Source organism: Camelus bactrianus, chromosome 4, assembly GCF_048773025.1.
Source record: "Camelus bactrianus isolate YW-2024 breed Bactrian camel chromosome 4, ASM4877302v1, whole genome shotgun sequence".
Taxonomy (NCBI): domain Eukaryota; kingdom Metazoa; phylum Chordata; class Mammalia; order Artiodactyla; family Camelidae; genus Camelus; species Camelus bactrianus.
In genome coordinates this window covers 92,355,464-92,379,823 of record NC_133542.1, presented here as the reverse complement: position 1 = coordinate 92,379,823, position 24,360 = coordinate 92,355,464, and the positions used below count along the sequence as shown (strand labels likewise).

Genomic DNA, 24,360 nt, shown 5'->3' with positions numbered 1-24,360 from the left:
GGCAGATAATGAGTGGAAAATTCATTTAAGCTATTGTGATAATGGGGACAGCAGGGAAGCCTTTATTATACCAAGGCCTGAAAAATAGGGTCAAATTATTTTCTTCCTTGTAGATTATATCTCATATCAGGTACAGCATAAAGCTGTATGCACCCACTGAACTCCATAAATGACTTCTAGTTGAGAAAGTTTAGCCTGAAAAAATTGTGTTTCAATGTCTCTTTTTCACACCACATTTTATCCCTTGTTCTCACTCCTGCTTGTAGAACTGTCTAAAATACACACAAATACCCAGGTATGTCTGCCAGGTTAGTGCAATCTTTGAGCTTTCTAGTTAGGAGCCTATTCAGATTTTTCTCTCACTTTTCTCTTCTTCCCTTATCTACTCTTTTCTCTCTCTTTCTATTTCTCCATCCAGATAGTTGACATAATCAAAGTGCCAGTATTCTTCCAGTTCCAAATGTTTTCCTATTTTTTTGCATTTTTTTCAAGCCATAATTGACTTTCATCATTTTAGCAAAGCATCAGGAGACAGTATTATAGGAAGTGCAGTTGGCATTGATACAACCACATTTCTGGATGAAAGAAACAGTGTTTTTAAGGATATATGGCTTACAGCTGGTACACAGAAAAAGACTACAGATACTGACAGAGAAAAATAAACAGCAATAAAAAATAGATACATTAAAACCCAAATACCGCTTTTTATGTTATCCTTGGATTATTTTAATGGGGTATACAATGCACACTAAGTATATATTACACACACACACACACACACACACACACACACACACACACACAGAGTATAAATCTTGCCATGAACAGAACATGGTTATGACAATAGAAACACAGATCATAGATTGAAGATGCTATCCAGAGTTTTTCATTTAAAGAGTACATAAAACTAAGCATACATTAAGGGAAAATTATACCTAAAACAACTTTACACTTAAATAGTTAAAGGTTTTAATTAAAACTTATAGAAATACAGTTTTTAAAATCAAGCAAGAAAAGGTTATTATTCATATTTTACCCCTTAAATGATTTGTTAAACATATTGACTCTGAATCTTTAATGAAGGAATTCTCTTATAACTTTCTAGAGCCATTATTGCCATTACTTCCTTTTCTCCCATATCCAATCAATGATCAATCCCTGAAACTCACTCTTCAAGCTTTAGCCAACCAGCTCCTCCACGGCCAGCCCGTAATCCAAATCGCTGGGACCGCTTACCTGTACCACCACGCTGGGCTTCTAAGTGGGCTCCCTTGCCTACCGTCTTCACAGCAGCCAGAGGAATCTGCAAAAACATAAATCTGGTCATCTGCTCCAAAGTGTAACACTTCTCAGTAACTTCTCATTATACCTGAGGTAATAGCCCAACAGTTTAATCCCGTCTATGCAAGTGAACCTGTTCATTTTCTCTGACATCATCTTCTCACATCTGTCTTATGTTGACTTCTCCTTTCCCCCCCACCCCTCACTGTGCTTCAGTTGAATATTCTCAACAGATCTGTCTTCCAGGCAACCCATCTTATTTTCTCATGGGTCTAATATTTGATTTGAGATACTACATGTCATTCAAAAAGTCTTACATACTTTAATAAACTTAATTCACTGGTGAAATTACCTGTCTGTTCATCTCTGCCATTTATTTACTCTATTTTCTTGAATACATTAATAATAATGCCTTTCAAGTCCTGGTTTGATATTTCAGTATCTAGATTTCTTAATGGTCCATTCCTCTTTACCTTCTTTTTCTCCTGTTTTTAGCAATATTTTTCTTTTTTTTGACATGTCTAGAAATTATTTTAATGAATTTTACATCCTATTTTCATTTTTTAAGAATCTGGGTTATGTTACTTTTCTTGAAGAAAGTTTTGCCCTTTTCCCTGCTAGAGAATGACTACTTTACTTCCATCATGTCTGCGCTAAACCAAACTCAGGTTAAGTTTTTGTTAAGGCTTCACTGTGCCTCTCTCTCACCTTTGTTCCTAGAGTGTAGCTAACCACATTCCTCTTTCTGTCATTAAACTATTATTTTATTTGCACTGCTTCATTTTCTTTATTAAATAAGAAGTAAGTCAGACACATAAAGAAGGGATGTTGGCATGTCCAGTGCACACTATTGGAATCTGTTTTAAAGAGTCCTGCCTTCCTGTGTTCTTTTTATTTCCAGATTTACTGAGATACAATTGACATATAAGACTGGTATATTTTTTATAAGTTTAAGGTATACAAAATGATGATTTGATTCACAAAAATACTGTGAAATGATGACCCCGATGAACTTAGTTAACACATCACCTCACATAATCACATTTGTCTGCATGTGGGATGAGAACGTTTAAGATCTACTGTCTTAGCAAATTTCAAGAATGTAATATGGTGTACGTCACACTGAATAGTAGATCTTCAGACTTATTCATTTTATAACTGGAATTTTTTACCCTTTGACCAAAATCTACTCATTTCCCCCACCTGCCAGGACCTGTCAACCAACATTTTACTCTCTGTTTCTTTAGACAAGGAAACAACATAAGTGTCTATCAATGGATGAATGGATAAAGAAAATTGTACATACACGCATATATGTATGGAATATTATTCAGCCATGAGAAAGTCAGAAATCCTGCCATTTGTGACAACATGGGTGAAATTGAGGGCATTATAATGCTGAATGAATTAAATCAGAAAAAGACAACTACTGTATGATCTCAATTATATATGGAATTGAAAAGCAAAAACAAAAACAAAAAAAAAGCACGTTCTTTAAAAGGGAAGCTTGATATGTTTAATGGGAATTCTTCCTCTTCCTCCAGTGGGTCCTGAATTACAATCTCAGGGTTCTTGGCAGTGCAAGCATGTTAAAAAAAAAAATGCTGTTGTTCTTTCCATATATTCTGCTTCCACTTCTTAGTTGTCTTCTGATACAAGTTCATACTTAAACAAATAACTTATAAGAAAATTATCAGCGCATTAGCAGCCCTGCAAATCTTTAGTATACTTACTTTGGTCTGTCTGACCTTTGGGAATCTCCATCCTGCAACCATGACTTCTGCCCAGACAAAGCTGACAACTCCTGATCACTTGCCAGTATTGAGAGGATTGGTAACTTCCTTTAGAAAGAGAAGGTGCCAGTCACAAAAAATCTCTATGTGCTTCTGTTCTCTCCAGAATCTTACCCTACCCTTCATAGGTACATTTAAGGCCAACATTAAATGTTTTTAATCCATACACGTGAAATGCACAATAAATGTGGGCTTTTCTTTTTACTACTACTACTGTTACTACAATACTATCAACATCATTATTACCCTGCTTGTTCAAACCACACTACTTTCTGGAACAGATAAAATAGAACTCCAAGTACTATTGTGAGTAGCTCACTTTTTCATATCAAATATATTATTATAAACAACTGAATCCCCAGACTTTGGAAGGTTCACTCTTTATTAACTGACATTAAGATAATCGGGTCACTTACGCTGTAAGTATCATGAGTTATATCTTACAATGAATTAATAATAAGGTTTTCACTTTCCTTGTCTGAGCATCCTAAGAGCTCTCTGGATACTTCTATCTGACTATACAAAAGAACACAATGACCTACATTTAAAGAACTTCCTCTGTTCTAAGGATTGTGGCCTTCAATGATACAATTCAGCAAGTTCTACACGACGCTTTGTGAGACCTGTTACAGCCAATATATCACAGTGCAGATTTTTCATGGTTATTATTGAATCCCCTAAAACCATTGACTCATGCTGTCCTTGATGTAATAAACTTGTTCCTTAAAAATTCACTACACATGTGCAGTAAACCAGAATTATGCTTGCAACTTACATTTCAATCTTTAACATGGAAAAAAACTTTCCCTTCAAGTTCAGCAAATCTATTATTCAACTCCCTTTTTTGAGAGCTCAAAAAATACGAGTTGGTAGAAACATAATATTTGTCCTCTTCTGTTGCTTTTCTTCACAAATTTTTAGCCATAGTATAAAATGTGTATCATTTTCACAGGAAATAAACTGGAAGGAAATAAACCTTTGGATAACTGAACAAACCTCAGGGTAACTCAATACTTCCAGAACTAAAAATCCTACCTGTCCTAAATATTTAATTACCACCCATGAGAAATACTAATGAATTTTTTTATGGATATAGCATGAGATAAAGGTATTTGTTTTGCTACTGGCATTGAAAATATACTGCCCCTACAGATTTTAGTATCAGGAAAGAGAGAGCTTATTTTTCAAGTGGTAGCAGTCACATGACCTCAACCTCTGAATTTCATTTGAGCACAGATGTTTTATGTTCTTCCATACGTAAAATATTGACCATCTATCAGTTTGTCCAAATGCGTTGTTTTCTCCTTAGTGCTTCTCCGTGCAACCCAGACTTTTAAATACTCCTTTCTATGGATCCTGGTACATATAGAAATGACATAACTATAACCTAGGCTCCAGGTCTACCTCCAAATTCTGGCTCTGACATTATGTAGTCTAGACCTACTAGATCTCTGTGCCTTAGATTTCCCAGATACGTGGGTTTTACTGAATAATATCAGACAGCATCAGGGAAAGAGTGTATCAGGATAATCAATATGGATATAATATAATTATACTACCAACAATTCACCTTCCCATGGATTTCCACCACATTACAATATACAAAATGAATCACTGCTTAATTTGACAACTCTGGAGCACCACTGATTCTTCTCAATGACTTTTTGAAGATATTTAACAAGTTGATCAATGGTATGAATGGATATTACAAGGGAGTGATTTTATGCACTTAAAAATAAAAAGTTTTCAGCCATTGCAAATGCAGACCAATGAAAAATGGAAATAAAACATTCCTGCAATTGTGATCTACCCATGTAAAATTATTATCTGATTTACAAAATAGCTTGACTCATCACAATACAAAGACACCATCAGCACCATCTTTGCCAGCCAATCTATCAGGCATTTTCACAGGCATTACCTCATTTAATCTTAAGAATCATCTGAACCATCAATTATTACTTCTACTTGTTAAATGACACAGAAGCTTAGGAAGTTTCCATAATTTGAAGAACATACAAATTCATGTAATTAACATAAATTGAACTTTGACCACAGTATCTGAAAGCCCATATACTCTCACAGTAAAACTTCACGCTCCTATTCATTAAAAAATAACAGCTAAATCTGCAAACATACACTGTAACAAATTACAAATTACACTAGATTAGAGATAGAAATATTTTTGAGTTTATTTGAAGAATGTCAAATAAATATCAATGTCATCACTATAGCCCAAATCATAATAGTATTAAAAAATTAATAGGACATATTCATCTCACATCCTCTTTTGTTTCATGATCCAGATATCAATGTTGTTAGTTTTTAACACTGTTGTGAAATGTTGGTATGCTCCTTGTTTGAAAAAAACAGAGATATATGCATATATGTATGTGCGTATGCATGTGTGTATATATCTGTAAAAATGTGTGTGTGTAGAGGTTTAAAAATCTTAGTTCTGTGTTAAGTTTTAATGACTTTGAACATAAATGCTATTACCTTAACAGAGTGTCACTGGGGTAATTTATTATGTCAATTGATTTTAAACTTATTTAGTTTTGTGAATATTGTACAGTCAATTGTCATTTTATTGTTTTACTCAAAAATTTCCATTTTCAATTAGAAACTATGTGAAACCTTCACCTCTAAAATTTTCACATGAGATAGTTTATTTCTAGCATAACTGGTTCCAAACTAACCCTCCAATGACAAAGTAAGGAAGGCATCCTTGGGTTTTCAGTTATTATTCAAAAGGCTGCTTAAGACAATGACTCATGGAGAAGGGTAACACACTAGGTGAGTTTCATGTTCATTCTGGCTTCCTGCATGGAGCTATGTTTTGGATCACAGATGAGGACCATAAAGCACCAGCAGGACACAGTGGATGCACCGAGTTGAGGTGGTAGAGGATGGAGTTATATATTGCTGCTGAAGCAACTAACATGTGCAATGCAGGCCACGAGACATAAGGAAAATGGCCCCGCACCAGAAGTCTGTGTGGAGTCACCAATCGGTATTTGACAGAGAGCTTCTCATTCATAAGAAGAGTCTTTACTTATGAGACTGCTGGCCCTCAGAAGCTGTGAAGTAAATGAAGGTGGATACTCCTAAAGGCTGGGAGCACTGATTCTCATCTATCTAGAGAGTAAACATCTTTGTGAACTAATTACTTGTGAATTAAATGTAGATTCCAGAATAGTCTTACCTCATGAGTAAAGACCATAAACTAGAGTAATGATTAACTTTCAGGACTAAGAATAAAATTAGACTAGCCCTAATAAGAAATAAGACCAAGCATAACAAATCCAAAGGATACTGCCAGTAATTGAAAGTAAATGACTGCTGATGACAAAACTCAACACCTTTTAAAGGAAGACAACATAATTCAGACTCAATCATTAAAAAAGTCTAGGATGCAATTAAAAATCCCCAGTGTATTTCCCAAGTTGGGAAATATCAAAAGAAAAATCAGTCAATGAAAACAGACATCATGATGAAACAGAGAGTAGGATTAGCACACAAGAACGTGTTTTACAGATACTAGAAATCTATTTAAAAACCTAAAGGAAAACATTGACAAAAGGAACAAACAGATGAGAAGCAGCAGAGAAATGGAAACTGTAACAAAGAATGAAAGAGAAATTCTATAACTTAAAATTACAAAATCAGAAATGAAAAATTCACTGAATGAGCTTATAGAAGTTTGGAAGCTACAGAAGTAAGTGAATGTGAAATTTAAGAGATATCAATAAATAGATTCTTTGCAAAAGAGAGAAAGAAAAGGTGAGAACAAGTGAAATAATTACTTACCATCTTGTAGGGCAATATCAAGTGGTCAAAGAGGGACAATATCAGGTGAGCATAGAAAGAAAAAGATTAAATAGGACAGGAAACAATTGAGGACGTAAGTGCCAAATGTTTATAAATTTCGAACTACAGAAGCTCAGTGAATAGTAAGCAAGATTGATACACAGAAATCTATACCTTGTAATACTTCAAAAAGAAAAAAATAATAGAGACAGACAGGAAGGAAGGAATGAAGGAAAGGAAGGAATGAAGGGAAGGGAAGGGAGGGAAGGAAAGGAAAGGAAATGAAGAAAGAATCCAGAGGAAAAGGCTAACTGCACATAGAGGGACAATGATAGAACTAATTCATGGACTCGTGGACAAGAAAAGATAAAGGCCTGATGACAACGTTGCATCTTTAAAGTACTGAATGAAGAAGAGTTCATTCTAAAGAAGTTTCTGGGTGTGGCTTTTGCCTAAAGGATTGTACTAGAACTGAATAGTATAAACCCACAAAGTTTTTAATCAAGTTATATCAGCCTGTACTAAAAGGACAAGGACATTAAAAATAAAGGCAGTAACAGCAAACAGAGGCAGTTCTCAACTAACATAGGCAGGAAATAGGCTGAAAAACTACTTAGTTGCAAACATAAATACTTTTTCACGGGAAAGGGAGGGTGATTCATGAGGGGAAAACAAAAGCTTATAGTTCAAAGACCCATGGAGTGTCCGAGCTGTGATCAGGGAAGCAAGGGACTCGCAACCAGTGCTCAGCTGGATTTCAGAATTGCTAGGACCAGTGATTACCAAGCGCCTCACTTTCCTCCTTTTTTGAAAGAATAGCTATCACAGTTACCTCATGCCTGTCTCTCTACTATACGTTCACTACAGGGATATATCACTTGCCTTTTTAGTTCACAGATTTTCAGACTGAGAAAAAGTCAACAGCGCTGCAACAGGTGTACTACACCCGACAGATTTCATCCTCAGCTGGCCCAGATTTAGATCATACGATGCCGAACCTCCGCCTGAGTGTGATAATCTGATGGGATGAGGTTTGGGGGTGCAGGGTCGGGACACAAGGTGATTGTATTGAGCACATGGGATGGATAAAAAGATATTTAGATGAGAAGGCAGACTGCCACAGATTATCTTTTTCATCATGTCTACAGTAATATTTCAATCCAATCTTCTCTTCCAAACCTTGGTACTCTCTATCTAGGGTGAACAGCTCTGGAGACTCAAATTAATAAAAAGAATACAGCAGGAGTGATGTTGAGTGAAGTCTTAGAACAAGTTGGAAAGGCAATTCAGCTTCCACTTGGCTTTCTCTTTTTGCGGATGCATGGTTTTTTGTTTCATGGGGATTTGGGGTTTTTTTTGAGGAGGAGATAATTAAGTTTATGCATTTATGTATTTATTTATTTATAATGGAGGTACTGGGGACTGAACCCAGGACTTTTGTGCATGCTAAGCAAATGCTCTATCATTGAGCTCTACCCTCCCCAATTGGGGATGCATGTCTTTTGGAGCCCAGACATTATGTTCTGAGGAAGCAGAGGCCACATGGGGAGATCACGCTGAGGACCCCTACTAAGGTCCCATTGACAAACAGCAGCAATTACTATACACGTTAGTAAGAAAACCTGGGGGTGATTTAAACTCTGGCCTTTGTGTGCACTAGGTAAGGCCGACTAAAGCAAGAACAAGCTGTTCCTGCTAAGCCCTCCTCAAATAGCAAATTGATGAGGACAAAATTATTATTGTTTTAAATGACTAATTGTACTTTATTTTACTAATAACATATTTTGTACTAACATTCACTTTACTAATTTACATAATTTACTAGTAGCATATTACTATGCACATAAGCATAATAAACATCCTCAAAGTGATCTCACATTCATAAATATAAGTAATATGATATGAAATAGAAGTAACCTATATTTGGGGAAATTAAGAATACAATTTATGTAAAATATAAAATAGAATGTTATATATTAAAATATGTTTATCCATGTGGATAGGCTTTCAACAGATAATCCTAAATAAAAATGTTAATCTGCTGGAAAAATATACACAAATATATCTATATATTTTTATAATATTAATAGGTAATATAATGAATTAATTATGAAAAATCGAGTTAGTAAAATAAATAAATTCTAACTGGAAGAATTTTTATCAAATTTAGATGAAAAATTGCCTTTGAGGAAACTGAGGGAAATGAAATAGGAACTTTAAATTTATTAATATGCTATTTAACTTATATAGAAATTATGAGAAGAAAAATAAAGATATACGATTGGGAGTTATGTTTTCAAGATAGTTTCTGGTTTTTTACAGATAAATATTCATGAAAAAAATTTCAAAACCTGGAAAAGAACGGAACTCACATGGCCAATCATCTGTGGGATCACCTCATGCAGCACTGCAAAGACACAAGAAGATAGAGAACTAGGCGTTCCAAAAGGTGACAATAGAGGAGTGACAATGAAGAAATAAAGACATAATATCACAAAATCTTCTAAAGCTAAAGCATCCTAAGGTACAATCCAATGCAATTTGAGGACTTCAAACAGGAAAGAAATTCAAGAAAATTACAGGAGTATAAGAACAAAACAACAAAATTTACCTACAAACACATGGAATCAGATTTCCGTCAGCTTCTCATCAATAAGTGAATGCTAGACCACCGGGAAGTCAAGTCATAAAAACTTTTGCAAACAAGTGACGTTCTCTGTCCAGACAGTATGTTAACCAAGTCTAAGGGAGCAAAACATTGTCATTTATTTAAAGGCCAGACTAAACAATGATATTACCCAATAACCATTTCTGAAATAATTTCTTGAAAATATAGTAAATAGGCAAGTAGACAGATTTGTGATTCAAAAGGGTGGTAAACAAAAGTAAATGAATAAAACTTGAAGCCTAAATAATGATTGATTAATACGTTTTAAAAAATCAATCTGTTATGAAAACCAAAAAAAAAGAAAAAACCATCAGTTTTTTTTTTTATCAACTGGTTTGGGGTAGTAGGAGAGTTTAAAGAAGAAACCAAGCTCAGATAACATGATTCTATTCTTTATTGGAAAATGCACTTATTAATTACTATTAATTATTTGTCAAAAGCATGTATAAATGTAGGTTAAGTATTTAAGATCATTAAAGATAGATATAGGATGTTTAATAAGAAACCCTTAAAGATAGGGTATTGAGGGAAACAGAGAACAAGTAAAATGGATCGATTTACTCAAATTCAGAAAACACAAATCAGTCAGTAAATAATTACAAGAAGAACGAATAATGATTTAAAAAATGAGGTTACTCATATACACGCATAAGTATATTACACATATAGCAAACACGTAAAGGTAGAGAAGTTAAACACAATTTTGAAAACAAAGACTCACAAGTTGGGTTAACTTTTTTTTAGCTTAGTTATACATGTTAAAAAAAAACCCTCAAAAAAAAAAAAGAAAAGAAAAGGATGTAAGCACAGCAATAGAAGCAGATCCATCAATCATTTACTAAGAAAACAAGAGAAAAATTGTGGCAATAAATATAAAAAAGAATTAAGTATAAAAGGAGTACAATGGGAGACAAGGAGAGGGGAAATTAATACTTCAAGGATAAATATTAACTTCTGTGCACCTGTGATAGTTTGAGGCTTATAAGCAAATGCCGTTATAACTATGAAAATAAATGATGTAAATGTATATACTGGGCCATGTAGTTCAAAAAGTAATTTTTCTGGAGTATGTACTATAGTAAATCAGGCTGAGATGTCTTGAGTTACTTTTCACTCAGAAAGTTATTCTCTGTGTGTATTTCTGGTCACCTCTTCTCTGCTAATACCATTTTCACAACTGAACCATTAGATTCCAAATTCTCCACTCATACTGTCAGAATAGTTTTGATGATGAATTACTGAATTTATAAACATTTGTTTCACAGTCGTGGACTACTGGTTTTCAATATAGAAAGATTTGAGACATCAATTATAAATGAAATTATGCAAATATAAATAAATGTTAATTTTAAATATAATATTTATAATCAACATGGTATAAACTACCTGAATGTATTAGAACACACATGTGAAAAATATGAAATTGAATAGAGGGTGACATTAAATAGATTTAGATGTTCCCAAATTTATTGACTGAAATCTGGTAAGAACAGACAGTCAATTTATATAATCTTCCCTATGTGTATTTAATCCCTTTGTTTTGTTTTTTGGTTTTTTGATTTTTGGGTTTTTTTTTTTTTTTAACTTTCTTTGTAAAGATAGTGAGACATTTCTGAACTCCAGGAAGACAAGCGGATAAAGTGAATTAATATGCTTGATGATTTACTATATTTAACTTCAAAAAATAAACATTTCTCAGATGAAATTGATTTTAGTTACATCCTTAGAGTATCATTTTCCAACTGCAGCCCTTTTCAATCCTATTTGGAAAAGGAAATCCATTAGAGAAAGCAGGAATTTTATACAGAACAGAAATTACAGAATCCTTTAAACTGTACATAGCCGCATAAACTCAATACTCTCCTGTATAAAGCCACAAAAAAAAAAGATAATTTGATGATAAAATTTAAATTGAAAAAAGATAAAGACAAAGTCTGCGTTCTACCTGCGGAATTCTGCTGCGTTACATGCACACTGGGTAACGTCTAAGAAGAGTTCTAAGGGGGCGTCATTACACACGCACACCCGCGTTGCTAAAATCGCTTAAGCACCGCTCCTGGTGGCAATCTGGCTGCAACATCAGGTAGTTTATCTTTAATTGCCTTCGGTGTCCCAAATTCTCTCAGTGACACAGAATCTGGTGTGAAAACCACCGTAAGCAGAAACTACGCAATGCGAATATTTAAAACCTTCAACTCCTTTTGGCAGTCACTGGATCTTATACATAAAATCATTGCTTTGTTAAGGTGAGTGCAGATGTTTGTAAACTCCTATGTTAAATAAATGAGTCTCTTTTTATGTTTTCAATTTAACATTTACTGAGCACAGCTGGTATAAAGATGAAAACAGTGAAAATCAAGGGAAAATTGAACATAAGGATTAGCACAGCAAAGTTCTAAACTCATAGTCCAGTAAAGATAAAAGCTAGATAGTTTTAACTTCATACTAACACAATTATCAAAAAAATACATAATGAAAAGAATCACAAGAAACTTTCTTCTGGCTCCATCCACATCTTATCCGCCTTTAGGCATAAGCAATTTTTACCAAACGATGATTTCCAATGACCGTAGCATTCACTGGAAAATTGCACTTAAATTATCCTAAAATGATTTTGTGGATTTCTTTCGATATAAAAATTGAAAGTGATGGACTTAGGAAAACTCTGGGTTGGAACTACCTTTTAGTATTATTACAAGTCTTAATTTCTCATTGCTGAAAACGTCTAAACTTTTTTGAGGTTGATAAATTACTTAGCAGCCTCAAGAGAGAGACATTTTATGAGTTGTAATAATAAATCATTAAGTTGTTCTGTCTCTGAAGCCATTTTAAAGGAATGTATACATGTAGTTAGTACAGGTCCTGGATATATATAGCGAAAAATATGGACATATACATAGATAAATTTCTCTTACATAAACCTTCATTTGACTCTCCTTCTTTCTATTATTTTCACCTAATCATTAAAAAAAAATTAAATAGACCTCTCTCAGAACTTCCATTTTTTAGAACCTCTATGTGCCTCTTCTTTGAGGTCATCTAAGATACTGAAGTAGAACTCACTTCAGAAAACTTACATCACTTACCTTGACAGTATCTCATGCCCCAGACTCTTTTATCTTTCCTCTAAATTGTTTGAAATCTGTCTGCCCTACTATGGGGCTATATTTTTTTATAATAACCACCTTTCACCTGTGTAATTATCTCCAACTACTAAATCTCCAGGTCAAGTACTTCCCTACAAAAATGATCACCTTACATTGATCTTCCTAGCATTAATGGAGTTTGAATTAACCTCACATCATCTCTTTTGTCAGAATGATTTCTATGAGTTTAAATTTATCCCTTTGTCAAATAACCTTATTTACCTCATTTTATATAATACATATCTATTGTAGAAAATGTAGGAACTCCACAAAACTTGAATGGATTAAGTAAATTATGCATTGCCTGACTATCCTGAACTATCTCTTGCACAGTTCAGTGTATATAATACCCGTTTTTGCATGTGTGTATGCATGTGTTTAATTTTCTGCTTTGTTGTGTTTTAAGTGACTTCTACATAATACCCAAGATAACAGTTTTGATTTAAACATAGATTTGGTTGTAGTAGTTAAGATACAGTCATTGTAGAAGATGTGAAAAAGATACAAATTATAAAATTTTTAGTAATCTCCTATTCAGAGTAAAGTACTCTTACTCTTTATAATTAGAATTGCATAAAAGGGTGTGATAAATATTCTAATTGTTAAACAGCATGGATGTAAGTTACATACACATATGCATCATACACATACAATATGATATACGTATATATTATATACATACATATACAATTTGATATAGACAATGTCATATTGCTTCATCTAAGTCACTTTTTGTTTTATTTCCATTTGCTCTCTTTTACTATTTTTAAAAGAGATTAATAAATTACATGTCAGCCATCACTATTGGTCATTAAATCATTCTTTATATATTCTTCCAATTATTACTTATCAAAGTTCCTTTCTGAAATATATTTAAAAAACAGTATGTGTATAGTAAGACCTTAAGTAGTGAAATATGAATGAAAGTACATGGAACACTTTAAAATCTGTTATAAAATCAATTGGTTTGATTTTCAGTTCTCCCTCAAACATTCTCCCCCTACAAATGCAGGTAGGAACTCAAGCTGGGTTCTTATTTGTAATGGTAAGTGTCATTCTGGTGGCCATGTGGCTACACAGCATGAGGCTACACAGCATGAGGCAGCAATGATGAACCATGACAAAAAAAAAAAAAAAAGACAGTTGCAAAATGAGAAGAGTTCACACAAAACCCCCAGTTTTATGAAGGCTTCAGGTTTACCCGTCATAACAGAACCTTGATCTGCTATGGCTCAAAACAAGGAAGGGAGTCCACTTGTTTTGCCTGAAGCAATAATTAAGATCAAACAAAACATGCTTGGCAACCGTAAGACATGACATGTCGTAGAGGAAAAGGCTTTTTCAGCAATGGCACTAGAAGTCATTTTCTCCAAAAATGAGTCCAGGTTATTATCAAGCAAAGCGCAGTGGTAATAACCCAGCGGCAAATCAGATCCAAGGAAAGCAGATATAAGCAGGTGGTAGAACAATATTTGCATTTCCACAGAATAAAAAATTTTAAACCTTCAGTTAAAATGAAGGGACAGAGAACCAGCAGGAGGGTTTTGAGATATGTACGCAGCCATCTCCTCTTCTCAGTTTCTGTGGTGCTCCCTAAGCTTAAGGAGAAGCATCTTTGCTTAAATCATAGCTGTCAACTGCTGATGGGTTAGCTAGTTTTAATGAGTTGATACTGTTTTAAACATGGTAGATAAATACAGTTGTACAATACCTATAATCACGCTGTGTGATTTGGATGAGACAGTTGCTCATGTACAGGGGGCTTTAGCTGCATCCTTTCGACATGAGATTAGAAAGCTACACAGTGACTGGCATGCACAGTGAATGACTCCCCTCCATCCCTTCCACTGAGTGAAAAACGTGTTTATGATGATCATTCTGTATCTTCTTAACAAATCTTGGGCAGTGGTGGCCAGAGAAGCATGGGTGGCAGTATTTTGTGGCTGTGAGACATAGCAAACTTCCACATAAAGGCATCAATCTCAAAATCCTATGCTTTTCCAGATGCTAAACAACTATGACAATTGGACCTAAGACAGAAGAGGTGTCTGTGCATACAGATAAAAACCATGACAAATAACATCATCATCTGCCCAAGTCTAAGCAGAACCTCAAATGTGATGGCTTCAAACATCAGCAAAGTAAACCTCCAGTACAAAGCAATCATCACACTACTCTTCTTCCCTGGAGAACAGAAATCATAAACTGTCCGCACAAACCAGAGATGCGTACTGTCTACTCCCATTAAGCATAATGGTAAACTGATGCTTCCTAAAGTGTTCATTTGAATTTTAATAATTAATGAAATTTGATAGAATTTGAAAGTATATAAATAAAAAATAATATGTCCATCACCCAATACATGCAAGATGACATTCTGAGAACTTGAAGGGTGTTTCTTTCCAGGATTTTTATATGAACATGAGTTACAAAGTGTAAGGTGACTGTTAGAGTTCCCAGTGTATCATGAGGGCTCGGTAAGAATTTAAGTCAAAATGCTAATGAAAAATGAAATTTCCTATATTTATCACTACAAGGTACACATTATGTTGTGGTATGGACTTTTTTAATAAGGTATCTCGTTAGGATAATTTCTGTGAAAAAAAATAAAAGGATTACGTATAATGTACACATACAAAAGGGTATAGAATAAAAATTAGCTCCACTCTAAGACTTTCTAACCCATTTGGGAGACATAAACACCGACATACTTTCTTGTACATCCTTCCACGCACATCTCTTAAATACCTTACATATATATTCATATGTATGTATATGTATATATGTACATGAATGTATCATTTAGACAGCAATTTTAATAAAACCTCTGTATTTTATAACCATTGTATTTTTACAAACCAGTGTGTCTTGGAGATAAATCATATATACATATATGGAAGCATAAGGCTAAGTAACAACAAAAACACAAAATTCTTACTCTGAGCAAAGTATCTTTAAAAATAAAACCCTCTAACTTCATACCTATAGGCCAAATACTACATTATCTTTCCCTGAACATCCACTAACACTATTTCTATTCAACTAGAGAAAACACATAGTACAACATAAAAAATTATTAAAATTACAAAGATTGGAACCCAAAGAGTACAGCTGTCATTATTAAAAGATGACATAATTGCAGATGTAGAAAATATGAAATACTCTAAAGAAAAATCACGAGCATTAAAATAATTAGCAAAATTCTGGATGCAAGGTCAATTATGTATAAAAACGAATTGAACCTTCGTGGTTGGCAAACTTCCTTCTAAGTATAAGACAGTGACCATTTGAGCCTTTGTAGGCAACATGGTCTGAAACACGTACCCAGATCCATCGCTGGAGCGTCCCTTTGGTTTGTGTTCCCGAGACTGCTCCACACTGTAAGCCTGCTGTCAGCCTCTCCTGCTTCCCATGTGTGGTACCACTGTGGTACTGTGTTCCAGCCACATGTTCCTCACCAGTCTCCTGTCTCCACCTATTTTTGTTATCAGTCAGTTTTGGTTTTTTTCACAATATAATTCACTCTGCAACATATTCTTAGACCTCCATTAATATTTCTAGCCAATCAACAGTAATATTACCCAACTGCTGGGTAAAAATTTAGTGGGTTTTTTTCCCTTGGATTCATATACATTTATTTCAATAGTCACCAGGGATTCTAAGCAGGGGACTGAATTATTTTGAAACCATTAGTCTGGCCCATAAATTACTCATCAAGGAAACACAGTTATGTTTATTTTCTGTACAGAGAAATATGATAAGATAGCCTCATCTTCAGAGGCTGAAACAGCAAAGAACAAATCCACTCAGCACCCAAGCTTCTACCTGATTTTACAAGCATGTTTTTAGAAATTGATCTAATGATCCCAGGAATGAACAGGAATATCAACCCAGGTTTAAATACTACCTTCTGCTTGTTCTCAATATGTCTAAACACTTGTAGGGAAGTGGTTGCAGGAGGAACAATCAGCTGAGACTTCGTTTGCAATAGTCCATGACTTGGAGACACTAACTCTGTCCCATGTGTGTATCTCAGTGCCACAGTCACCTCAGGGAAGAGACTACATCACACAGAGCAGGTTCTGCCTAATTTCTATCTTTATGTGCTGTTTGGTTTAGTCAGAAAATATCAGCAAAAACTCTACCAAGCACACTAATAAACTCAAAGTCCCATCTTACTTAAAGAATGACATTGAAATAGTAAAAGAAATCTATTCTGTTAGAAGGAAACACGGACAATTCTGGTTACCGGCAAAGGCATGTAAGACATGATCCAATAAACCACTGATACCTGCATTAGCAGTGACAAATCTAGCATCTTGAACACAGAATTTTCTTTTTATCATTTTCTACATCAAACGCAAGGCCACATGCTTACATTTCCAGTCATAGCTAAACTAGGAGGCATTGACCGGGCTTTGCCTGACCCTGCGATAACCCCAGCAGTCTTTTCCACACAGCTGAATCCACTTGGTCTCAAATGTAGAGTCAATGTCTCTAAATTCCAAGGTTAATCTTCACTTGAGACAGAAAGAATGAAAAGGGCTGTGACCTATTATCCTGCAACTTTTCTTTCCCATCCTTTAAAAACTCTTCAGAAAGAATATGTATGCCTAGTTCTTAGGATGTAGTATCTATTAGGTTCTTCCATCTGGTGAATAATTATTGTTCCTAGCATTAAGGTCCATATTTTAGCCACTTTCATGGTCCTCAATCAGCCTGTATCTAGGACCTGGTCTTCCTCTTGACAATCTGATCTCCAAAGAACCCTACTGGGGAACTGAAGTTAGATTTCTCTGAGGCCTTTGCTATATTCTGTATTAGGTCTTCTAGGCTTTGAAATCTGTCCTCTCTTTCCTAATAAAAAAAAAAAAATCTAATTTCAGTCCCAGACTTCAAAGTGGGCATTATATAATGGTGTCTTCACTTACAATAATACATATCTTGGTCTAGATAAGTAGGTAACATCTTGGAAACATCTTTATGATGATAGTATAAAACATACCATATAAATAATGTGAATAAGATCATTTTTAAAAACAAGCTCTAACTATGCACACTCTAATTATACAACCCCAAAATCACACTCTTTTATATTTACCCAAAGGAGTGGATACCTCCACACAGATGTTTATATAGTAGCTTTATTCATAACTGCCCAAACTTGGAAGCAACCTAGATGTCCTTCAGTAGGTAAACGGATGCATTAATGTGGTAAGTCCATATAATGAAACGTTAGCGTTAGAAAGAAAGGAACTATCAAACCATGAAAAGACATGGAGGAAACTTAAATGCATATTACTAAGTGAAAAAAGCCAACCTGAAAAGGCTACCTGCTATATGATTCCAACTATATGACACTCTAGAAAAGGCAAAGCTATGGAGACAGGAAAAATATCAGTATTTGCCAAGGGTTGGTGTTGGGTTGAGGGTGAGGGGGGTTTATGAATAGGCAGCACAGAGAGGATTTTTACAAAGAATGAATATATTCCAAACAGTGGAGATGTGTCATCATAAATTTGTTTAAACCCACAGAATGCACAACACCAACAGTGAACCCTAATGTATGCTGTGCACTTTGGATGATAATGATGTGTCAATGCAGATTCACCACCTGGAACACAAGTACCACTGTGGTGGAAGATGTTGATAATGGGGGATACTATGAATATGTGGGGGCAGACTATGGGGGAAATCTCTGTATATTCTGCTCAATTTTGCTGTGATCCTAAAACTGCTCTAAAAAATTGTTTGTTAAAAAACTGACTCTCAATATATCATAAGCCACCCATTCTCCTGATATAAGAAACACACATCCTTCACACATTCTTTTTTCCCCTCCCACCAGAATGTAGTATTACTTACTATGCTAAATATAATCACTTTCATTAATAACTACCAATTGGGAGAAAGCTATTTCATAGGATCAGAAACTGAACTGTTGAATGATAGAAATTTAATTTCAATATTTCAAGGTATGTCTACTAACTCAAATAACGATAACATTACATTTCTAACTGTATATACTACAAGGAATATATTTTATTGAATGAAAGAGATATTTTTCTTTTTCTTCTATCAGACATTTGAATGTCTAATGATGATCCCAAGATGCTTTAAAGTGTTTATAAAATAATCATGCCTCTCTTTCAGTCTTGTTCATATTACTAATTAATTCACCTTACATCCTTTTGAACAGATGACAATAAAATTGTTATTTCTTATTTGAAAAATAAAGAATTCTTAAATTTCTAGGCTGTGGGAAAATAAGATTGCTTTGAATTACCACCTTCCCAGCATAATGGAGTTTTCTAAGTCTGGCACAAAGTAATGATTTCACTTTAGAGCAACAGATTTAAAAGTAATTTTAAAAATAAGAGATACAGTAGTAATGAAGATTGTCATTGTAATAGTTTAAGTATTGATTTAATTAAGCATAATAATTTATCAACTTAATTACATTGTTTTATTTAATTATATAGTACTTATTTAGCAATGTTAATCATATTATATAATTATGTGATTAACTTAATTAGTATATAATTATCATGATCATCACTGAGCATCTGCAGAAATGGCCACAGATAAACACATTGTTCTAAGAGTAATAGGTCAAAAGTAACTAAATACAACAGACTATGTTTAGAAGAGGATTGAAGCTCTGGAAAGAGCTATCTTGTATTAGGATTAGCCTGTATTTATCCCAAAGTCTCCATAAACTGGATGCCCCAATGACAGTTCAGACTTAACATTACCCACCGAGACTATGGCTGGAAACTGTCAATGTTAAATGATGTTCATACTAAATATCTATCCTTTGAACTAGGAGGATCACCCAATGTTCCTGTCTACCTTGATTAGAAAAAATCTGCAACACCTTGCAATTTGAGTTAGGTTATTCATCTTTACAGTAGAGCTCCAGATTTTATTTTACAATTGCAATTATCTTCAGCTTTTTAATCCACTGATTCCTGCTTTTATATATTGTAATAATCGTGCTTTTAGGTTATGCCTTTGCTGCTTTGGGGTGCTTGATTAAATGGTTTTTAATTCATTTTCAACTGCGCTTTATAACAATCAAAAGAGTTATAGCCATGGGGATTTATCCAAGTAAAGACTTGCTCATATTTCATATATTTTTTTCACTTTTCCTACACTCATTCTAATAGTATTTTTTATTCCATTTATGACCCCAAAATTATTGAGGAAGAAACATTTAAAATAAAGCTTAAAGTGTTTGGGTTATTCTGTTTCTTGGTTTCTCTATGCCTTATTCAATCAAATTTTAGCTGTGTTATGTTCAGAGAATGCATAGAATGCATTTTACCTTTCAGAATAAATTAAAGTTTTATTTATAATGGAAGATATCCATTTTCTAGGTCTTCTGGGTACATTTGAAAATAAATATTTTGTAGTTGGTTGATTGCATAGGTCACCAGGAGAATATACTGTGATAGTAAATAATTTGTGCCAATCATTCCCCATCCATTTTATGAATCAATCACTGATTCTATGATAGGCTTGTATAAAAGCATATAGTATATATATGTTGGTTTTGGTGTATGAAAAAAAAAGGAGAACCACTCTCTTCTATCATAATTTAACAATATACAGTATGCTGACAAGACCATGGCATTCTACCTCAAGCTGGATGTGACAGATAAGATATAACAGATGTCTTTACACCATGATTAGACCACAATCAGGTTAGGTTCCTTCTTAGATGACTGTTGTCTACAAAGAGAAAGTTAAAGTGGGATTTCATTCTCTAAACAAGCAAGGAATCACAGCAAAGTGGTAGACCCATGCCAAATTTGCATCTTCTAATCTCAGTCTATCTGCCAGCAATCAACATGAGAAGTCGGCTCTCTGTTCATCGGCGGATGAGCAGCTCCAAGCCTCCTTCCAAGGCTGTACATCAAAGCAGGCTTTCAACTCCAACCAGCATACATATTAGTAGGTAACAGAGGCTAACTATTATTAGTTCAAGTAATCTTATCTTTCACTGGAGCATAACATGACAGTGACCTGTTAGTGGTAAGGCTACCAAGGAAGAACAGAATATGAATTCTCAGTTATCATCGTAAGACAGTTCTTAAGGCATCACACAGCATTTAACATTTGTATGGGGTTTTTGTTGTAGGAAACAAACCCTGTCAGCTCACTTGGCAATGATGCTGAAGAATTAAGTACCCTCGAATAAATTTTATGACTTCGAGGCCCAGCTCAAGGAACAATCCCAGTTATTTAATACTCACATTTCTTACTAACATGCACACTGTGTACTCTTCAATGGATGCATTTTTACCATATATTCTATTACGAGATTGAGAAGAAATCAAAATAATTTGGTCGTTAGTTGCTAACCTGCCACATCTCTTCCCTAAGGAGTTTGCTTATAAAGTTCTCACTTCAGTACTTCAAAACTTGTACTGCTCTGTAACTCTGCGAGTTTTAGTTCAACTGAGACACACAATTCAAAGCCGTAGACCCAGGGCTCAGTTCTTTAATGTGTTATTGTTATGCTCCATTTGCATCTTTTCCTCCATAAATTTCCCACTGAAAAAAATAACAAACTCATCAAAAGCTCATAACATGCATGGCTTTTCCATTCATTAACCCCTCTAACTGAATATAAATGACTGTACCTAAGGCATACAGAAGTTGAGCATCGGGAAAAATTACACCCATGCACAAACAGAAAGCAGTGAGAATGTGTTTATCTCCAATGAAATGAAAAACATCATGCCAGTGATAATACAGGTAAAAATAACCATGATCTATCACTATTGTTAAAGTAAGTAAAGCTGCTTCTTTCATTGGTCACTTATCGGAAAGTGAATGGTTTACAAAATTTAGAAATAAGATGATCAAGTAGGAACACCTATGAGTAGAGGATAGAAAGCCGCTATTTCTTCATTCTTTCTTTCCTTTCCTCCTTCCTTGTTTTCTCTCTTCTATCCTTCCTTCACTTAATTATTTTTAATCAGTAAGGCATTCAAAACTAATGAGCTGCAACCTGTAAGGAAGTTTAACATAGATTTATCATTCTATGCCAGAAATAAAGCAGTAAGAGAGATAAGCTCTATACTTCAATCTTTTGTGATCCACTAAGGAGAAAGATAAATAAGTTAAAATTACATTCTAGTGGATAAACATGGTAAAAACCCTTCACTCTCAAGTGTTGTTATAGAGAAAAAATAAAGTAATGGAGAGGTGTAAGGGGGTTTTCAAAGAAGGAACTATTTCATGCTTTGGAGGGGAAAGTGTGAGTTTTTCAGGTTGATAGGCAGAGCAAACTGTATTCAGGCAGAGAAACAGAGGTAAGGTGCTAAGAAAGAGCCAATTTCTTCCAGAGAAGTCTATGTTAGTGCATCCAAAACCTCTCTCCCAGCCATTCTGAGATGGAGTATGATTTTCCCTTGACATGTGAAAAATTAGTAGTTTAGTGTCACTAAATAACTTTCTTTCTGAGGTCAGCCATGAAGGACACTGGGTATGAAGCAAGTTGGGTTTAGAGGTTGATAGTGTTGGTTTAAGCACGGTAAGTTTGAGGCATCAATGGTATATGCAGGCAGAAACGTTAAATAAGTCTGTCAGCACGGATGCTGGGGCTCAAGAAAGTGCTCTGGGTGGCACTAGGAAGGTTTGATTCCTTTCAGCTTTACCTTTGAAATATATCTGGCAACTTTGTCACCACCTATGTGGCTGTCACCTTATTCCTAGCACCATTATCCTTTGTTTTGACTATTGTTATAACTTTGTATTTAGTCACCTGCTTTGACACTTGCCAACCTATACTGTGAACTCCAAAGAGCCATCGGGGAATCCCTTCATTGCAAAATCAGATCATGGCACTCCTTTGTCCAAAACTCGTCACATATTCCCCATATCACACTGAATAAAATCCAGAGTTTTAACAGAGCTGAACAGCTCCTAAATGGTATCTCCCTCATCTCTTACTATTCCTCCAACACTGACCTCACCACGACCACATTGTCCTGTCTGAGGTTCCTGCAGACCCGGTGCAGCTCCTACATCAGGGAACTTACATATAGTCTTCTGCTTGTTTACAGTTCTCCCTCAAATATCACCCAGGTCATCCCTTCAGCTCTCTCAGGCCACCATGGACATGTTGCTTTAGCATACAATCCTCTCTGACTCTTTTGTAAAAAGACAACATGTTCCTTGCCAGTTTCCATCATCTGAACCTGACTTATTTCTCTTTACAGTTCTTTCTTCACCTGATTTTTTTTTTATTAGACATCCTCCCTGCTTAAATTTAACTTCTATATATTGGCAGGGGATTCTGCTGCCCTTGTACACTGCTGTGTCTTGAGCATTGAGAACAGCACATAATAGGTATTGGTATATAAAGTAAACAAGTTAAATTGTTGCAGAAAAATGTGTTACCGCTCGGTGTTACATCTCTGTTATTACAGCAACCTGGATCTGAGCGAGGGACCAAGGAACATTCAGAGAGTTGGAGAACTCAGGTTTATTACACCAGCAGGCCTAGATAAGTTAACACTTCAAGCTCTGGACCCCATCTGTAGGTTTACACAGGCCTTTTATAGGCTGCCAGTTTTACACTTTGCAACATCATACGCAAATATAGTACAACAGAAGTTGACCAACCAGGAACAAGCTTTGTAGAAATAGACCAATCAGGAGTGAGCTCCATGCAAATGAAGTACTACAAATGGACCAATCAGAAGTTAGGGAAGTGGACCAATCAGAAGTGAGAGTAATAACCAATCAGAAGTGAGAGTAATAACCAATCAGGAGTGAGAGTAATAACCAATCAGGAGTGAGAGTAATAACCAATCAGAAGTGAGCTCAGGGAACCAATAGAATTCTAGGAGTAAGTTAGCCGCTTTAGAGGCAAAAAGTGAGATAAAGTCTCTGGGCCAGGGAACCAGACGGTGCTGGGAAGAGAGCAGTGGCCCTGCCTAGGTGTCCTGCAGGTGTTCTTACGGGGCTTCCTGCCTCAAAATAAAAAATAAAATACCAAGACCTTACAAATGACAGTAGAATCCATAGACGAAAACAGTCAGAGAGTTGGATGAGTGAGTAGAAAATAGATGTTTTGAATAGAATTGTGAAGTTGGCTGACCAGAGATGTTCATAGCGAAGGTTGATACAGGACAGCCACAGGTGCCAGAGGAAAGCCAGGAGGAAACTGGGTCAGAGAAAGCAAAGGAGAGAGAGTATTTGATGGAAGGGAGGATCAGCAGCGTCCAATTCCATGGAGACCTTAGGAGATTTCCTATGGCGTAGTGACAGGCATTAGTACACACAGGGCACTTTATTTAAGTGGAAAGAGCCCTGCTAGCTCATTTGGCCGTAGTGCTGAAAGCTTTAGCCAACAGTTCCCAGTATATGGCTCTATAACCCACATCCAGGAACAACCTATCTAAAGACGTATCTGCAGACAATGACATGAAGGAGACACATAAACCAGAGAGAGGGGAGAAGCGGAGGGGAGGGGAGGAGAAGAAAGGAAAAGAGAGAGACAAAACAATGATAAGACACCAGGCCAGTGAAAAGGAGACGCACTTGAGTTACAAACTACACAAAAATTCTTGTTTTACCAGAAAGAGAAAGAAAAATATCATATGATATCACTCATATGTGGAATCTCAAAAAAAGGACCCTATGA

General features: G+C 35.2%; 1 long non-coding RNA gene across 6 annotated transcripts in view; it reads right to left on the bottom strand.

Annotated features, from left to right (window-relative positions):
- Positions 1–980: 980 nt before the first annotated feature.
- Positions 981–24,360, bottom strand: part of LOC141577554 (uncharacterized) — a 732,371-nt gene continuing 708,991 nt past the window's right edge. For all 6 annotated transcript variants that reach the window (XR_012506790.1, XR_012506792.1, XR_012506791.1 and 3 more), the window contains one exon: positions 981–1,303. This is a non-coding gene — a long non-coding RNA (uncharacterized LOC141577554). The remainder of the gene's footprint in view (positions 1,304–24,360) is intronic.